At 40.3% G+C, this 18255-nt stretch overlaps 1 long non-coding RNA gene across 29 annotated transcripts in view; it reads right to left on the reverse strand.

Moving 5' to 3' along the window:
* Nucleotides 1-18255, reverse strand: part of LOC117695393 (uncharacterized) — an 86785-nt gene that overhangs the window by 61318 nt on the left and 7212 nt on the right. For 12 of the 29 annotated variants that reach the window (XR_013106114.1, XR_013106122.1, XR_013106115.1 and 9 more), the window contains exons 3-6: nucleotides 16724-17036; nucleotides 16386-16448; nucleotides 15260-15420; nucleotides 13460-13582 (exon numbers count right to left, since the gene is read on the reverse strand). This is a non-coding gene — a long non-coding RNA (uncharacterized LOC117695393). Of the gene's footprint in view, nucleotides 1-2263; nucleotides 2351-13459; nucleotides 13583-15259; nucleotides 15421-16385; nucleotides 16449-16723; nucleotides 17037-18255 lie in introns of all 29 variants that reach the window. The other 17 variants (XR_013106102.1, XR_013106106.1, XR_013106103.1 and 14 more) reach the window with 5 other exon arrangements.

Here is an 18255-nt window from a genome sequence, read left to right on the forward strand (position 1 = left end):
CTCTTACACCCCTAGTCCACTGTCACTCCTGGTAGGGCCTATACAAAGATCAGTGGCTATAAACTATAGATAGCCTGAGTCCCTAGGCCACTGCCCTACATGGTTACTTCTGTTTCAGTTGCCCTTCTTTTCAATCTCCTGCTTTGAGAACTGTTTTTGTGGTGTTTATAATGAGTACCATGTAATAGAAAGGAGACGTCTCCAAGGGGGTCTATCTCTAATTCAGTGTGTGTGTGTGTGTGTGAGCGAGCACGCACACGTTAGACAGTAGATATCTTTCAGGAGTCAGTTCTCCTCTTCTACCTTGTAGGTTCCAGAGATTGAGGTCAGTCATCAGGACTGGCAACAAGCACCTTTATTAGCTGTGCCATCTCACTAGCCCTGTATTTGTCTTTCTAAGAAATTGTGATGCAAACATTTTTCCCACTGTTTATTATTTGGCTTTTTCACAGAAATGTTTGTGTACTTTTTTTTTATTGTGACTTTATTCTCTAAATATGATTCTTACCTTCTCATCATCAAACTAGTATGCCAATAATTGTTGAAATTCTGAAAAATTCACAAGTGTAAAACTAAACAAAGGGGTAACTCAGAATAACCCATCACCACTCTGATGTATTTGTATATTTTCTCTAGATTCTTCACATAACAAAATGGAGATTATATTTTATAGATTGTTATGTAATATTTTGAGTTGAGTATTTTTTCATAACATTAAAAATTCTTCCAGAATTGTATTTTATTTAGATAGGAATATTTTATTTATATTTTAGCTTAAAATTTCAAAATTATTTTTTGAGAAGTTCCACTTAGGTCACTTCCCTCTCTACTTGCACCTCTTCCCATTGGAAGAGTGAGACAGTGCAGTGCCTTCCACACTCCTCAAATTCAAGACCTTTTATTTTTTAATGTGTATGTGTGTGTGTAGAAATACAACCTGCTGAATCCATTTAGTGTTAATGTTCCTAAGTATATGTATCTAGGGCTGAATACTAAGCTTGGATATCCACAAAGGCTAGGTAAAGGAGCAGGGCAGGAAGAGAGGCTCTCCTAAGAAAGAGTAAAGAGAATCTAGTACTATGGAGAGATAAAGGAGAAACTAGAATAAGAAGCCTAAGTGGGAAAATGGAGGAAGAACAAGGTCAAACAGGGATTATGGGAAGGGACAACACTAAAGCCTTTTGAAAAATCATATGGGAATCTACTACTGTAGAAGTTTCCTAAAATAAACACATAAGAAAGGAATTCAGACAGAGTCACTATATAATGAGAGAAACAATGCTCGAACTAGACACTTTATGCCACCAAGTAAAAACTCCAGTACCAGGAATGGATTACATTTGAGTCACTGCTCAAAGGAGTTCTATGGTCCTCCCCTAAATATTACAAAGTACTGCAAAAACTATTGGTTGCTCCCCATAATGTTAAGGTTCTATTGCTGAAGACAATACTTATATCACCAAACATGAGGAAATTGAGCTGGTGCCCAACTAGAAGTTCACCATTACTGACTGACTGATTAGTGTTCATGGTGCTGGAAGGTAACTCCGTATGGTCCTGGAGGAGAAACATGGCCAGCTACAAGCCCTGCAACCTACAACAGCACCCTGCCTATAAGTAGGCTGATCCAACAGTAGCACAAATGTTTAGGAGTAACTAACCACTTTCTGGTTGGATTTAAGGCCCACTACATGAGACAGAACCTATAGCAGACACTGCTAAAGTGGCCTAGAATCTGGGACTAGATAGGTCATGGGCTTAGGGGAAAAACAATACCATTACTCTAAGGACCCAGGAATAAAATGACTCCTAATGACATACCGCTATGGCCACAGTTCACTGCATCATTCTACCCTTAGCAGGGAAGCTTCTTTTGCAATAGATGAAAATTAACAGACACCCACAACTGGACAATGTGCAGAAAGTGAGAGACTTTGGAGCACTCAGACCTAAATAGTATGTCTTCATCAAGCCCTCCTCTGAAGGACGATTGCTGCAACATGTACAGGCCTGTAGAGGTCAAAATCAGATGGGCTCCCGGTGCTGAGGAAAAAGTGGCATGGAGCCCCACCCCAAACCAAGCAGTTATTTGCAATTGATATCGATTGGCAAAGGGAAAATCAGTTTTCTCCAATGGAGTGTCACTGGGTATCAACCACAATCCAGGGCAGTTGGCTAACACAGAACAAATTCCACAGGGTATTTTGTGTGTGGTAGTGGTGGTACAGTGCTTTTGCTTTGTTTTGGCATTTTTTTGTCTTACTGATCTTTTGCTTTTTTCTTCATTTTTTGTTCACTTTGTTCCATTTCTTTTTGAAGAAACATGAAGTTGGGTGAGGAGGGGCAGGATCTGGGAAGAGTTGGGAAAAGGTCAAAACAAAATATATTCAAAATATATTGAATGAGAAATTTTAACTAAAAAAGACAAGATCTAGGAATGCAGCTCATAGCTTAGCAGTAGCCAATTTTCTTACCATGTGAAAGGCCCTGAATTCAAGCTCTAGGACCAAAAATGTTTTAATTAAAAACTAAGCATAAGGGATACAATGAAAAGTATTCCTTGCGACATAATCTTTCATATCCTTTGCTCCCACTTAACCTACTTTACCAAGTAAACACTATCGTTCATTCTTTTGGTAAATTTCAAGTGCATGTGCTTGTGTTCAAGTAAAGATATAGCCCTCCAATATGATATGCAATATTCAAACACATTTTAACAAACACTTCCTGTTCACTTAACAGTATACCTTGGTCTTTACATGGCAGTATATCATTCTTTATAGACTCATTGTATATTTTACAATAATTTATTTAATGGGTGCTTTGATAGATATCTGAGTTTTGCTATTATAAACAATACTTTAGTAAAAGACTTGGTATACATGTTTTTCAAACATACAAACACTAGTATATCCAGGGGATAGGTTTTCAGAAGCAATAAACTGCTGGGTTACAGTCTATATGCACTCATAATCTGACAGAACTTATACTTCAATAAACATACCAAATTATACTGTTACCAACAGTGCCTAACAATTTCCTTCCCAGATCCCTGGTAATGTATTTTGTCAAACATTTTGCCATTAAAACTGGAAAAACAATAGTTACATTTCTTTTACATTTTTATTTTTGGGTTTCCAGCTTATAATAATTCTCTTCCCTGCCATAGTTTCAGATCTAAATACAGTCCAATAGAAATCTGATACAGTCTGAAAATGAAGAAAACTCCAGGACGACTCTACTTTTGTGACTTTCTTTTAAGCTCCTTTGGACTTCTACCATCTGTTAGTTTAAGAGTTGAGGAAAGCCACCCATGACTACCAGAGTCTATGTCAAGGAAGTAAGATACTTCCCCGTAAATGGTAGACTGGAAGCTGCCTTCATATAAACCTACAAAGGAAAGAATCAAAGTAAGAGAACTAGTCCAAAGAGATGAAGTACTTTGGACATTCACAAAGGAAGAGGAAACCTGAGATGTGCAAAGACAGGCAACAAATTGGTAGGAACTAAGCTGTGGCTCACTAGTGGAGGGAGATAAGACAAGCCACTTCCTAAATCATTTTCTTCTTTTGTCAGTAGGAGTGGGGACTGAAAAAGGCTGCTCAACAAGAAGAGTCCCAAATAAAACCAGAAGATTTACCAAAAGATATATAAATTCCAGCACACAAACACAAGTAACATAAAGCAAGGCCACAAGACTCCCCCAGAAAGATTATAACTCAACTACAGAGCTCAAAAATACTAACAGGTAAAATGCTGGATAAAAAGTCTAAAAGTTTACTGGTAAGAATGATCAGTGACTTGAAAGAGGATACAAACAAGCAGATGAATTTAATGGATGTGGAAAGTAAAGATGCAAGGAAATATTGAAGAAAGTCAGCAAAATTGATGAGAATATCAGCAACGCAAAAGAATGGAAATATAGGAGGGAGAATCAGCAAGAAAACTGGAATTTCCATGGCATATATGAATACATTCGTGTGTGTGTGTGTGTGTGTGTCTTATTAAAGGATTACAAGTGACCTGAAGGGTTATTACATTTTATTCTGATGTGCACACACACACACACACACACACACACACACACACACGGGGGGGGGGGGGGGGGGGGGGGGGGGAGGGCTGGAGAGCTTTCAGGACTATGACAAAGATGATGAGAAAAATGTGACCTATGATACAAAAGGAAAAGCAGAAGAGAGCAGCAATGATAAGCCAGAAGCTCTTTTGTAGGTCTCAGCTCTGTTTCTAGCTGTCTCAAGGAGTCTCAGATGAGAGAGGAGAGATTTCCATCCTGAATTAACAGATAAAGAGTAGGCAGACTGATGCTGGGGACAGATAACAAGTAAAATGTTTGCGGGAAATTTTCAAAATGAAATCTGTCTCATGTTGAATATAGAACTATAAACCAGAGAATGAAAACCTGTACTCCAGTTGGACAAGGCTCTGTCCAAGGGAATGGTTCTTATTCTGCATGACCTCCAGGGAAAAACACAACTGAAATTCTGGTGGGGTGTGTCAGGTGACACTCATAGTGCTCCAACAGCAAGATACTCAAATGTGTATGAGAATCTCTCTGAGCACATCAATAAATCAATAAATCAATAAAGTCTCTCTTGAGACTTTAGGGGATAAAGCTAGAAGTCCTAAGATAGTTTAAGGAGGTAAATTAAGAGAGCTATTTCATTTTCATAGATCTTTCCAAAATTTCAATGGTAGAAAGTTTCATGGCTACTAAGTAACATGTTCTCCAAATCACACTAAAAAGAAAATCTCAAGTAACTGTGTATCCATGGTATTCAGCATCAGAATAAAATGTAATAACCCTTCGGGTCACTTGTAATCCTTTAATAAGACACATATCTTAGTGTAAATAGCCACTGATTTTGTTGTCAATATGTAAAACCTATGTGTGGTCTTCCTACTTTAGATGAGGAGCCTGCCAGACTGCAGAGCTGGAAGGCCCTGAGCTGTTAGTTAAGCTGGACTGGGTTTTGCCCATGTTTGCTTCAGTTTAGGAAGAGACAGGACAGAGATTTCCACTGAGAATATCCCGAGGAATCTATCTTCTAGGCCCTGGGATGCAGGATGTTGAGACAGCCCTTTCCTTCAGGTGGTTAATATAGGAAAAGGCAAACATGACTGGCTGGTTTGGTATTACCTCATCTTGTAACTATTGAAACTGTGTTAGGCCACAGTGCCCAAATGTACTATCACTGAATTACAGGCTTATGCTAATTTTGGCTATTATGAACTACTATACACAGATGACATGTATGTATACAAGATAACATGCCATTCTAGTACAAAGTCAAAGTTATGAATCACAAAACAAGCAGCTATGTCTCCCAATTACTTCATAAATGGGAGTCAGTAGACAAGCTAGTCACTGGCTACCACTGGCTACTAATCAGGCCTGTCCTCACAGCAAAGTTCAAGGATATAATACAGGAAATAAACATCTATCACAGTGTTGGGGGCTAGAAGTCTGTGATTACCGTGGCAGTGCAGCTGGGATCTGATGAGTATTTTCTTCCAGGCTGCAAACTGCCAACATCTTGTATACATACATAGCAGGAGTTGGCTCTCTGGCCTCTTGATGTAAGGGAGATTGTGAGGCCATGAAAGGACAGCTTAGATCCTGGCTGGGCACAGGCCTCAAACCCTGGACCCTAGTGGGACAATGGCAGGTGTTCGGCCACACCCCCAGACCACAGGCTCCTGACAGGCCATTGACCCATGATTTTCAGTCATGGAGAGCAATTCAGCCCCTCCCTAAGAAAGGTTTGCTTCACCCAGCACAGGTAGAGACTATAGGCCTCAGCCTCAAGAGATTTACATACTAATAGATACCTAAAGGCCAGAGGGCAAGGCTAATTAAGTATTCCTCCTCCCTATTTAAGTCAGGCCTGCCCAGACCTAACTGGGGGTGCACATTCAGATTCAACTATCATCCACTATGAAAATAAAGCTGTTTTGGAATCATGAACTTCCTCCTGTCATTGGGGCCTGCTGTTGTGCTGCCCTCATAGAGGACTTCTCTGGGGACTGCCGCCTTTCAGCCAAACGAGTGACCAAAGAATCCCTTCCAGCTGTGTGCTCCTGGCCAGGGCATCCTCACTTGAGAGCCCTGCCTGCCCAGGAGAAACTCAGACTGAGTGGGAACTCCCCATGCTGGGCGGGTCCCTGGGGTGGCAGACCCAGGGGAATCACAACCACAGAACAAGATTCAAGAACCCACCTGCAAGCATGAGCACACACTGAGCTAATCATTCCCTGCAGGAGATAATCCAATTCTCAAGGGTGACACATTCATGACTTAATTACTTCCTCGATATTCATAACTAAGTACCACATTTATGACTTATTTCCTCAATATACAGAACTAAGTGCCATCACATTACAAATTTGTTTTCAATGGAGGAATATGAATACTCAAGTTTATAACAAGGCCACACTGAGATACTGTTTCTGATTAAAAACATTTTGGACAATGGGGTGCTTATTTGGAATTCTGCAGAGATGTATATTAGCTCACACTTGGAGCTATGACATGGGAAAGATCATTCAAGTAAAAGCTACAAGTCCATGAGATATACATTTTAGAATACAAAAAACACTGCATAGAAGCTGGGCTGCTGGGGTGGTAGGTATAGTGTTTGCTGTACAAGTTTGAAGGCCTGTGTTTGAGTCCCTGGAGCTTACATAAAGCCTAGTGCAGTAGCATGCATCTCTAATCTCAAGGGCTCCTAGAGCAAAACAGAAATAAGAAAATCTCTAGAAGTTCACAAGCCAGCTGACATGGTGTACACAGCAGCAAAAATACAAGACTCTGAATATGGAAAGCACTGATACCTGAGGATCCACCCACACCACAATCTCACACAAATGTGCAATGTGCAATGTGCACGCACGCACGCACGCGCGCACGCGCACACACACCCACAGAAAAAGGAAATAAATAATAAATGAGGTGGGATAGAGGAAAAGATGATTTTGACCACTGGCACATATGGGCACATGCATCTGCACAAACATGCATATATTCACACATACAGAAAAACATTGCTGAAGATGAGACTCATCCCAACATAAAGTCAAGAATCAAGCAGCTTGGTGGCCATGGTAGTGCACACCTTTAATCCCAGCACTCAGGAGGCAGAGGCAGGTGGATCTCTGTAAGTTTGAGGGCAGCCTGGTTTAATAGTGGGTTCCCAGACAGCCAGAGCTACATAGTGAGACCCTATCTCAAAAGAAAAAAAAAAGATCAAGCAGTTATGTCCCACAAAGACTTTATTAATGGTGGGGAGGAGGACTGCTTTATAAACCAGTCTTGCTCTCATAAGAAAGCTCAAGGATACAATGTAGGAAGTAAAGAGATTAATATGCAGTCTGTTGTATAAAATCATCTGTACTCATGTTCTATTACAATTGGTCAGGAACATTTCTTAGGCTGGTAAAGGAAAGGAAGAAGAAAAGAATTTATAGGAAAAAAATAACTTCTTTGATCCTATTATGGTAGCTTTGGAATAGTGGCTGGGATTTTTCTGTTGCCACCTCCCAGATCACCATAGGAACACTGGTATTAGAGACACATACTACCATGCCAGGTTTTACATGGGTTCTGGAGATTTGAACCCAGTCCCTCACACTTGCATGACAAGTACATTGCCCACTGAGCCATCTCCTGAGTCTATATTTTGATCCCCCCACACACAAAGTGAAATGCTTCTATTAAAATAATGAACACAGATATCACCAAACATACTTATTTGATTAGTAAAAACATAAAAATGATTTAACAAACTTAAAATACACAATAGCTTATAAGTCACCACACTGAACAATAAGGCCACCAAAAGTTACTTCTCTGGTTCTAATTGAACTTTGTATGCTTTGACAAACATGTCTTCTATTAGGAGACATAGAAAGAAGACAAACTTCCTTGTATAGAATACTCCATTGATGAAATCTTCGACTTTATTTATAAATAAATGTTTAAAAACACATACAGCACGAACACAGGTTGCAATAATTTAAAAAAGCCATCATCCCAGAGGCTCTACAGCCCAGAGACCTAGGATAGAAAATGATTCCTAATGATCATACTCTGCTAAACTCATAAACTGATGCCCAGCCCAACTGTCATCAGAGAGGCTTCACCTAGCAACTGATAGAGGCAGATGCAGAGACTCACAAACATCAGATAGAATTTGGGGAATCCTGCTGAAGAAGGCGAGGAAGGATTGTAGGAGCCAGAGGGGTCAAGGACTCCACAAAGAAAACCCACAGAATCAACTAACATGGACTCATAAGGGCTCACAGAGACTGAACGGACAATCAGGGAGCCTACATGGGACTGACCTAGGCCCCTTGCACACATGTTACAGTTGTCTAGCTTGGTCTTCTTGTGGGCACAGGGGCTATCTCTGACCCTTTTGCCTGCTTTAGGGATCCTTTCCTGATACTGGGTTGCCCCATTCAGCATCTATATAAAAAAATATGCCTAGTCTTACTCAACTTGATATTGATATCCATGGGAAGCCTGGCCTTTCTGAAGAGAAACTGCAGAGTGGATGGGGGAAGGGCAGAGGGGAGGTGGGAGGGAGGGACTGGGGACAGAAGAGGGAGAGGAAACTGTGGTTGGGATGTAAAAAAAAGAAAATAAATTTATTCATACATAAAATAAAGAATAAAAGAACAAAAGGAAGAAAGGAAGGAAGGCAGGCAGGCAGGCAGGCATCAAAACTTGCCATTGAAAGTGAGATAAAAGGGGTTGATAAGGCCCTACCACTACCTGAGGAGCTACTGTTGGTCGATAAGAAAACTTTCTTCGGGGGGGAGGGGGGGGGGCACAGTTCCCAGCAGTTTGACTACAATCCAGTGCATGGCTTCACACCCATGTGTATTTTATGAGCACTAATTCTGAACTCTGGGTTTATACTTAAAAAAAAAAAAAAAAAAAACCCATAAAGTTTAAAGTTGGAACAGGATGTGGAAAGTATCTGGGAGGAGTTGCGAGACAGAGAGAGGGGAATATATGACCAAAACAGATTGCATAAAAGTAGGAAAGTATCAAAAGTAATTTTAAACGGAAAAATTGTGACTCAAAGTGTGAGCTGATTCCAGTCTGACTAAATAAAGCAAGGAGAGTAACAAGGAAGGGTAACAGGGAATAGGATGGGGTTCAGTCCTTACCCTCAGTGAGAACCATTAAACCAAAGCTGTTTTCTTCTAGCCACCATCACCCCTAAGCAGTGTACATTTATGGGTGTCAATGTGTTTTAGTTATTAATTTGCTCTTTGACATTATTTATTGTTTCCTTTCCTACCTCCCTATCTCCTTCACTTCCTTTACAGAGTCTCTATAGCCCAGGTTGGCCTGGAACTCCCTATTTAGCCAAACATGACTTTGAACTTCTAATCTTCCTGCCTCCACTTCTAGAATGCTGATATTAATAGTATGTGCTACCACACAGGGCTTATCTGTGCCCAGGCCTCATGAATTCTAGCATTATGCATTCCAGGCCTTTTTAATTATTTTTCTTTTTGAGACAGGATCTCTCTATGTAGCCAAGGCTGGCTTTGAACTTTAAGTGAGCCTCCTGCCCCAAACTTGACCCGGAGTGCTTCACTTATAGGGATCACCACCATGCCCAGCTTGTGTTCCTTTCTTAGGGTTATTTACTGCTTGCTTGCTGTATACATTACAATTATCATTCTTTGTTTTATTTTATTCATTTTTATTTTGTCCATGATACAACAAGTAAAAGGAAAAACTAAGAAAAAGATAATGTTATGGGCCAGGCGGTGGTGGCACACACCTTTAATTCCAGCACTTGGGAGGCAGAGGCAGGTGGATTTCTGAGTTCGAGGCCAGCCTGGTCTACAGAGTGAGTTCCAGGACGGCCAGGACTATACAGAGAAACCCTGTCTCGAAAAACCAAAAAAAAAAAAAAATAATAATAATGTTATGGGGCACTTTCATATCTCACACTCATTCTTCACTGGATCTAAAAATAGCCATAAAGACACAACATTGGCAATATATATTTATTCATTCAATAGTCATGAATGAAGTCTTTACAGTCAGTCCAAAGAGGAAAAATAAGTCAGCAACCAAGCATACACTAAAGATAACGACAAAAACCAGCTTGGTACAACTGACCTTTCAGTGAGCAGATAAGTATACAAAAAGAACACAATGCAATTTTTAAACAGAATCCTAAAAACCAGGATAAAAGGGAATTGTGTGTTTGGATGTGGATTCACATTTGAAGTAACATGGTCAGAGATAGGCCACATTGTAAACTGACATTTAATCAAAGACTTGAGAGAATAGGAAAATAGGCATGGGATATAACCCGAGAAAGAATGCCCTCCAAGAAAAAAAAAAGGGCAGAGTGCAAGAAAGCTTCTACTTTAGGAGCAATAAGATGGTTACCACAGACAGGGCAAGAAGGAGGAAAGGGAACACCAAGAGAGCATCTAAGAAAAGAAATTGGTACCCAAATCACAGACAGACTTACAGACAAGTGTAAGGAGCCCTAATTACCATGTTGTTTTTAAGTTGAGGCATTCATTCGCTTTGACTCTGTTTATTTTTTTTCAAAGTCCTAGGGATTGAACCCAGACACCTATGCATGCTGGCAGCATTGTACCTGAACTGTATCCACGGCCCCTGACTACATGTTAATAGAAGTACTAAGTGCTCCAACCTCTAGGTCATCAGTATGGACAAGAGAAGGACACAGCAGGGAGAAAATTAGGAAATAATTCTCATAACCCAGACACTGATGGTGGCTTGGCAGTGAAGTCACTCATCTAATGCCACTAGTTTGACAGAACTCACAAGATTTCTTGACAGATGAAAAATGAGGGGTAAAGAAAAAAGCAAAGTCATTCTCAGTCTGTAACATGAATGATTAGAAGACTAGTAGTTGCTATTAGCTGCCATGGGGAATACTGAATATGAAGGTTTATATGAAAGTTGTACAGTTTAATTTGATGCCTGGGTGGAGTCTTATACAATTTTTATCAATGAATCATCAAAGAGTGGGGAGAGGTTCATTAGTCAGCTTTCTGTGAAAAATACCTAAGATAAATAACCAAAAAGGAAAAACAGTTTATTCTGGCTTGGTCTCAAAAGTTTCAATAGGCACTGGTCCTGTTGTTTTGGGTTTATGGTGATATCATGGCAGGTGTACCTGGGCAGGAGACCTGTTTCACTCATAGTAGTCAAGAAGCAGGTCACTATCACTTTCAAAGGCATGTCCAACATGACTTAACTTCCTTCTTCTCAGCATAATACTCTTAATAGTTCCACCCTCACAGCCTCCCAGTAGCACCATAGCAGGACACTAAGCATTCAATACATGGGTGTTCAGAAGTAACTCAAGATCCAAATTACAACCAGGATGGACATAATGTAAGACATTCAAAGAAATAACATAATTTGTTATATAGTAATGTGAGTAGGCAGAGAAGCATGAAAGAGAGTGAGTAGCTTGAAGATATGGATAAAAACCTTCGAAGATGTTCTCAGGCAATGTACAATCTCTATGACTCATTCAAAAACTGTGGTTTTGTTGTCTTTCTACACCCTGAAGACAGGTTAGATTTCGATGAAGAAAGAGGCATGTATCAATCTGCATGAAGCAGTAAGTTCCCTTTATGCTTTCCCTTTTGGTCATACTCAAGAGGCATAAATAAGACATAATCCACTAAAACTTGAGGCTTATAAAAGTGAAAAAGCATCCAGAAATGTTGCTCAGAGCAAGAAAAGTGAAACCGGTAAGACTTATACTGTTCGTAATCTTCAAGTAGGGACTCACTAACTAGAAAGATTCAAGAGTCTCATTGGCCTACTTAGTCCAAACTGCCATATAGATACCTATAGGACCTATAAAATGTCTCATTCTTGATGCTATTAAAGAACCAAAAGTCATTCAAGAAAAGAAAAGAAATTTCTATTGCCAGCCCAAGTAAATCCAATACTTGGAGTTTACATACTTAATCCAAAATGTTTTCTAAAATGTATTTAGGAAAAAAAATTTCTTTGCAGTACACACATCTATCTATGTACCTACACACACATAGGTATGTATAAATATGTATAGATTCTTCCAGATGAAGGTTCACCTTCACAATACTTTTCTTCTAAGTTTCATGACAGCAAAAGACTTCCTGTCCCCATACTTCATACACAGAATATCAAACAAACGAAAACTTCAGGAGGAAGATAGGACCATTTGATTCACTGTCTATTTAAGGTCCTAAGGAATTCAAACTTGTGGCTTCACAAAGACTAATAGTGCCTCCTCCACTAACATACACAAAAGCCAGGCACCTTGGTATATAGAAGGGTAGTTTTTTCCACCAATATTTGGATCACACTGATTCTACTCTTTGCCTCTACTCTGTGCTCTAAGCAGTATCTTCTTTCATTCTAACACTGGGCAGATATGTTCAGCTTCTTGTTTACTAGAGTTCATTTGAGAGGAAGTCTGGGCATTCCACAACATTTCTGGACTCTCCCTTTACAGTTCCTGACATCTGAGGGATGACATGTAGATGGTTCTATCCACACTAATGTGAACTAAAGTAGATTGCTGCACAACTGTTAAAGTAACTTTTATTCGCCTGACGTAATTGCTGTCTTGGAGGCTCACTGCTGAATAAGCTCACTCTAGCTCTTTCTGAACTCTGGTTGGCTGGTTCAACTCAGCTGTTCTGGCTCAAACTCCTTTCCAAGCTGATTGATTAAATCTGGCTTCTCTCACCTTCTCACTGAATTGCTCTGCTTAGCCTCAAACTAACTCTGGCAATTTGTTCTAATCTTCTGGCTCCTTCTTACTCTCTGGCTTGAAATGCCTCTACAGAAACTATGAATAAACTCAAAGTACTGCCTCTCCATTCACTCAACTGAACTGCACCAAACTGACTGAACTGTCCTTCAATTAGATGCCACTTTCAAATATCGATACTTCTTACTATAAACTAACTTTACTTTTATTGTTTGGGATTGAAGGTAGGTACTAAGGGTATGTCTGGGTTCCAGCCAGATGAATTAAAGATGTGTATAGTCCTTTGCCAGAGCAGCCATGTTGCTGGATTAAAGTTCCTTTACATATGATCCTTCTCTATTGACCTCCACAGATTGTCCTGCTTCTTAAGAGACCATTCCTATCAATGTCACAAAGCAAGAGATCCATATAGTCATTAGATCGCAATAAGGACATTACAATACCTGATAGTTGGTAGGCTGTAGCATAGTGGTGGCTACAAGAAGTATATTTTTGGACACTAGCTGTCCCTCATGATTTACAGAAGCCTCCAAGCACCAGAATTTATGAAGTGACTCATATGAAGTGACTTTGGCTAGAAGAGCTGGGGCTTTAAGGAGCATTTTATGCTCCCATACTGCCTAGCCCACAACAAGGATAACCTGTAGGTCACCTACCTCTTCCAGGTGTACATATGTAGTTTGTCACTGTATTAATGAAGTTCTGGAACATCAATGGGGGCACTGGGATGCCTGGGCATTCTTTCCATTTAATCTAGTTGTCCTCTGTGCTCCACTCTGCTACAAATCAAGCACAATCTGTTTTCGCCTTGTCCTCATTTGTTTTATATATACAACAAATACACACGTCACTTACTAGAAAACAGGGAAGTGTACCCTTTAATGTTAGTTGATTTTAACAGCTGAGAACAAACAGCATTCCAAACAGAAAGTACTTGGAAACCACTCCCTATACACACATTGGGAGAGGCACACCGGCCTTATTTATTACCAGTTTGGTAGTAAGATCTTCATTTACAGCATGATAATCCCAACATTTCCAAAAACTTATTTTACATTATTTGAGGTGATTGCTGGTTGATAAGCACATGTCATCTCACTCAGGAAGTGAATTCTCAGACTGCTCATTGCCTCTTTTTTCACCAGGGCTCAGCATTTTCTGAATAAAGCCTAGGAGCAATTTCTACCCAGTGGCCCAAATGAGAATCCTTCCAGTTATCCCCAGCCTCATTCATGCTTGATGGTTCCTTCTTCTTCCCTCCTTCTGCATCCTAGATTTCTCTCTATATTATATACTACACACACACACACACACACACACACACACACACACACACAGAGAGAGAGAGAGAGAGAGAGAGAGAGAGAGAGAGAGAGAGAGAGAGACACCGACCGTGTGGGTGACTAAGAATCCTATAGCCTGTCTGCTTTTAATATTCAGAACTTTAGAGGCTAATCCTTCCCATCATCAATAACCACGCTCACTTAAGAAAGCCAGAGTCCAATACAGCACAAGGCCTACAGTATGGTCCATGGACCAGCCTATGACTCAGACTCTGCATGTGATATGTAAATGCATCAAAGCCTCTGGAAAGCTCAAATTTACTGGTTAGTGAAGAGCTGGGGTACTGGTTAGTGGTTCGAAAATTTAATTATGAATCAGAATCACCTGAAAAGTGCCTAAAACAGTGGCTGGGCCGGAAACCCAGTTTTGATGTAATGTGTCTAAGCTTGGCATTTCTAACAAGGTCCCTCGTGATTATGGTGTTGTTGGTCTGGGGAAATCTGCTTGTAGAAACACTGGGTTAGAGATGAAGCTCGACTGAGACCATGGCTGTACTTCTGTGTTGTTAAATTGCTGCCACCACCTTAGCTCTAGTTTCCTATATTTAAGGAGTTCAGCTATCAATCTGTCCGTGTCATTTGAATTCGGGAATATGGAGGAAGCCCTTAGCATGGGTTAGCCTTTGGTAAACTACAAATGAATGCAAGCAGTCAGTGATGATTATGGCTCAAAACACACCATGGCATGACATCTTCCTCTAAGCAGCTTTTCCCAACTACTAGAAGTGGCTGTCCTCAAAACAATGTACTTACATTATATATAAAATACAGTCCTAAATCTTAGTATTTACAACAAAAAAGTCAAATTAATCTACAGACTGTATCTGGAAAAAAGGAACGTGTTGACTACAGAAAGAACTGCCTCCTAGTCAATAAAAAGCTGCCATCCAACACAATGGGACAAAAAATTGTCATTGTCTGGGACCTAAACAGCTGGGTGGGGTGTCCTTACTATTTCAACTAAAGTCAAGTAGTGAGGTATCTTTAAGCAAAAAAAATGCAGAAAATTTTCCACACTGTCCCTTACATTACAGCAATGTGCCAACCCATTTACCATTCTCAACTCTCCCCTGAAATCCCAGTTCATTCTTCCCTGCCTACTTGGCCACTTACCTTGCCTGAGTCTAGTTACACTTGTTTTGCCAGGAATCCAATTTTCTCAGATCACTTGGTCAAGTGTCCACAGGCATTTGGACTGTGAAGCCTTAAATCTTACCATGGCTTCTTTCTGCAGATCTTTTTGTTTTTACTTCTCATCATTGTCCATTCCAAACCTACAATGAAAAATAGGCCAAAGATGATGCTAGCTTATACCTATAATTCAGGACATGGGAGAAGAACAGAAAATTCAAGTCAGCCTAAACTACATGAAACCCTATAAAAGGGAAGGAGGGGAGGCAGAGAGAGGGGAAACTGAGACTGGGAGGGGAGAGCTGGAAAGAAGAGAAAGGAAGATACAGAATAAGAAGGAACCAACAAACACGAATCATACCTGGGATAACGGGAAGGATTCTAATTTTGCCCACCAACAATATGCCTGGGTTTATTTTACTCAATTCGCCACGCTGTTGTCACTATTTCACTATGCTAAAACATAAGATTCTGTAAAACACCTTCACAGTTACACTGCACCAAGGCCCCATCCCAAACTCTTAACCAGAATTAAAACTCCACTGATAGCACTGGAGCTCTGCCTATACCACTCTTTCCTCACAGCAAAGCGAAGTCCACAGATGTCCAATCTGAAAGGATGAGATTCCAGGACTCATAGAGAACGAAGACAAGGTGGGAAAGCAGAAGAGAAAAAGGAAGGGAATCAGGCATCCCCACCCTCAGGACTCTGGGATTAAGTCAGAGGAAGCCTTCAACCCAAATGTTCAAAGGCCTAACACGGACACATTGTATTCCAAGCTCTAGTGCTGGCACTTCTGCATCCCTTGAGCCCTTCTAGTACAACTTTCTATTCTAATGCTAATTTTCAAAGTCTAGAAGGAAATACTAGGAATGACGCAGTAAACATCTGTACTTCAAGTCTATTCAAAGTCATTAATGCCACATCACACCATTTCTAATGTCATTAACCATTATTTTTAGAGGAAGTAGGATCTCACCATTTAGTCCAAATAAAGACACTCGCGTCACATTTCTTGGCCTGTTTTAGTTCCTATTATTCTTATTACCTGAAATTAAGTCAATCTTTTATTTATAGTCTGGCTCCAGATACTAGAATGAATAGTACCTGAGAAGTTGACATGTCTCAGGTATCCAGGGTCTCTGGCACCGCATGGGTTCAGATGTTTTCCTGAAACAAAGGATAGACGGATGTCTAGACAGGTGTGTGGATTTATGCTCTTAGAATTCCAGTGCTACCTGCCCACCCCCGACCCCTAGTAAACCCCAGTCCTGACTAGACAAACTTCCCGCCAAACATCTGTATGGCCCAGAAAACACAGCTAACTGGGTAATTCAATACAGTCCAATGCATATGTGCAAATAGGACAAGGAGTGATCCTTTTTGTGCTAAGGTAGGAAGACTAAGGTTTCCGCCGCCCCGCACCCCGACCCCCACATTTCTACCAGTAAAGGGAGCCACTTCGCACCGGCGCCGGAATGAAACACTCAGGCCAACTGAACTGTGGGTGGAGTTTCGTACAAACTGATAAACAAGTTCAGGCTTCCCATCATCCTTGGCATTCTCAACACCGGAACCGCAACTTTAAAACAGCCGGGACTTCCTGCTGCTGCCAAGGCTTCCAGGGTCTGATTTGAAGGAACTACGTGTCAATCAATTGCGAATTCACTTCCGGGGCACCCTCCGAAGCTAAGTGGCTGGTCAGTAGGCTTTAGCCTTCCTTTTTCATTTTGTTTCTGTTCGAATCTTCGCTGGTCCCTTCCAGAATAAACAGCCAAAGTCGGGCATAAAGAAAACACACTCCCGGCCTTAGTTTTTTACTTTATGAAAAATAGCCGCTTGGTGGCAGCATGATTTCACAACTGCATTCAGAGCCGCTCTTCCCCGCCCTTTGTGTTTAGAAAAAAAACACCACCTCCGTCAAAAAACTACTTACAGAAACTTGGACTTTTTCTGGCATTTTTATAGCCCCAGGTTTTCCTGATTTGAAGCAAATCTAATGACTTGAAAAAAACATTTTTAATATGTTTCTTTGATTACTACGATTTCTTTAATTTGATACTCGCTTACTGTATACTTTCTCGTATATGCATTTTATTTTTCTAAAGACAGCACTATCTCCATACAGCACATTTTCTTTATACAGCGGCTTATAAAATAAAATATGCGGTTCCGGTAAATAAAAGCATAGAAGTTTAGTTTGTGCTATTAAAAATATGAGACTGGGTACTTTATAACCATTAGAAATTAACTTTTCACATTTTAAAGGTTGGGAATTATAAGACAAAGGAACGAAATGGTTATGACCTCTCAGTCATATTTAAGATTGAGCCTTGTTGCTTGCTACTCCAGTGGAACTGTTTCATCAGAAGATGGAAGAGATGTCAAGGAATTCCACTCCCCATGCCATGCCTTTTTATAAAAATTGCCTAATCTTGTTTTAATGGAGGGTTCTCCATTAAAACTTCTAAAGCCCATGCCTCCAAGCCTTAGTGATTAAGTTCTGTGACCAAAATATTAATATTGCACCTAAGTGCCATAAATTGAGCAGGCCTCCTATGTTAGCTGATGCTCTTCGTAAGTAGTTGTAAAATAACTACAAGTTGGATAGTTTTGTTCTCATTTTACAAGTGAGTATGTATGTATAATTGTATATAACATACATAATCATATATGTACAAGGCGGTTTAAAAATAGCATAATTAGCAATCAACTTAATTTATCATGTTTTGGAATTACAAGTATTTGATGTTTTCTAGTTTTTCCTTCCTGAAAAGCAAATCTGTTTACTGGGTGCAAAAAAACAGTAGCTGAAGTTCTTGGCTGGCCTCTTGGAATTAATTTTCTTACTTCAAGGTAGATTATTAAAAGGCATCTGAAGCTGGGCAGTGGTGGCACATACCTTTGATCCCAGCACTTGGGAGGCAGAGGCAGGTGGATTTCTGAGTTCGAGGCCAGCCTGGTCTACAGAGTGAGT

This window comes from Arvicanthis niloticus, chromosome X, assembly GCF_011762505.2.
Source record: "Arvicanthis niloticus isolate mArvNil1 chromosome X, mArvNil1.pat.X, whole genome shotgun sequence".
Taxonomy (NCBI): Eukaryota; Metazoa; Chordata; class Mammalia; order Rodentia; family Muridae; genus Arvicanthis; species Arvicanthis niloticus.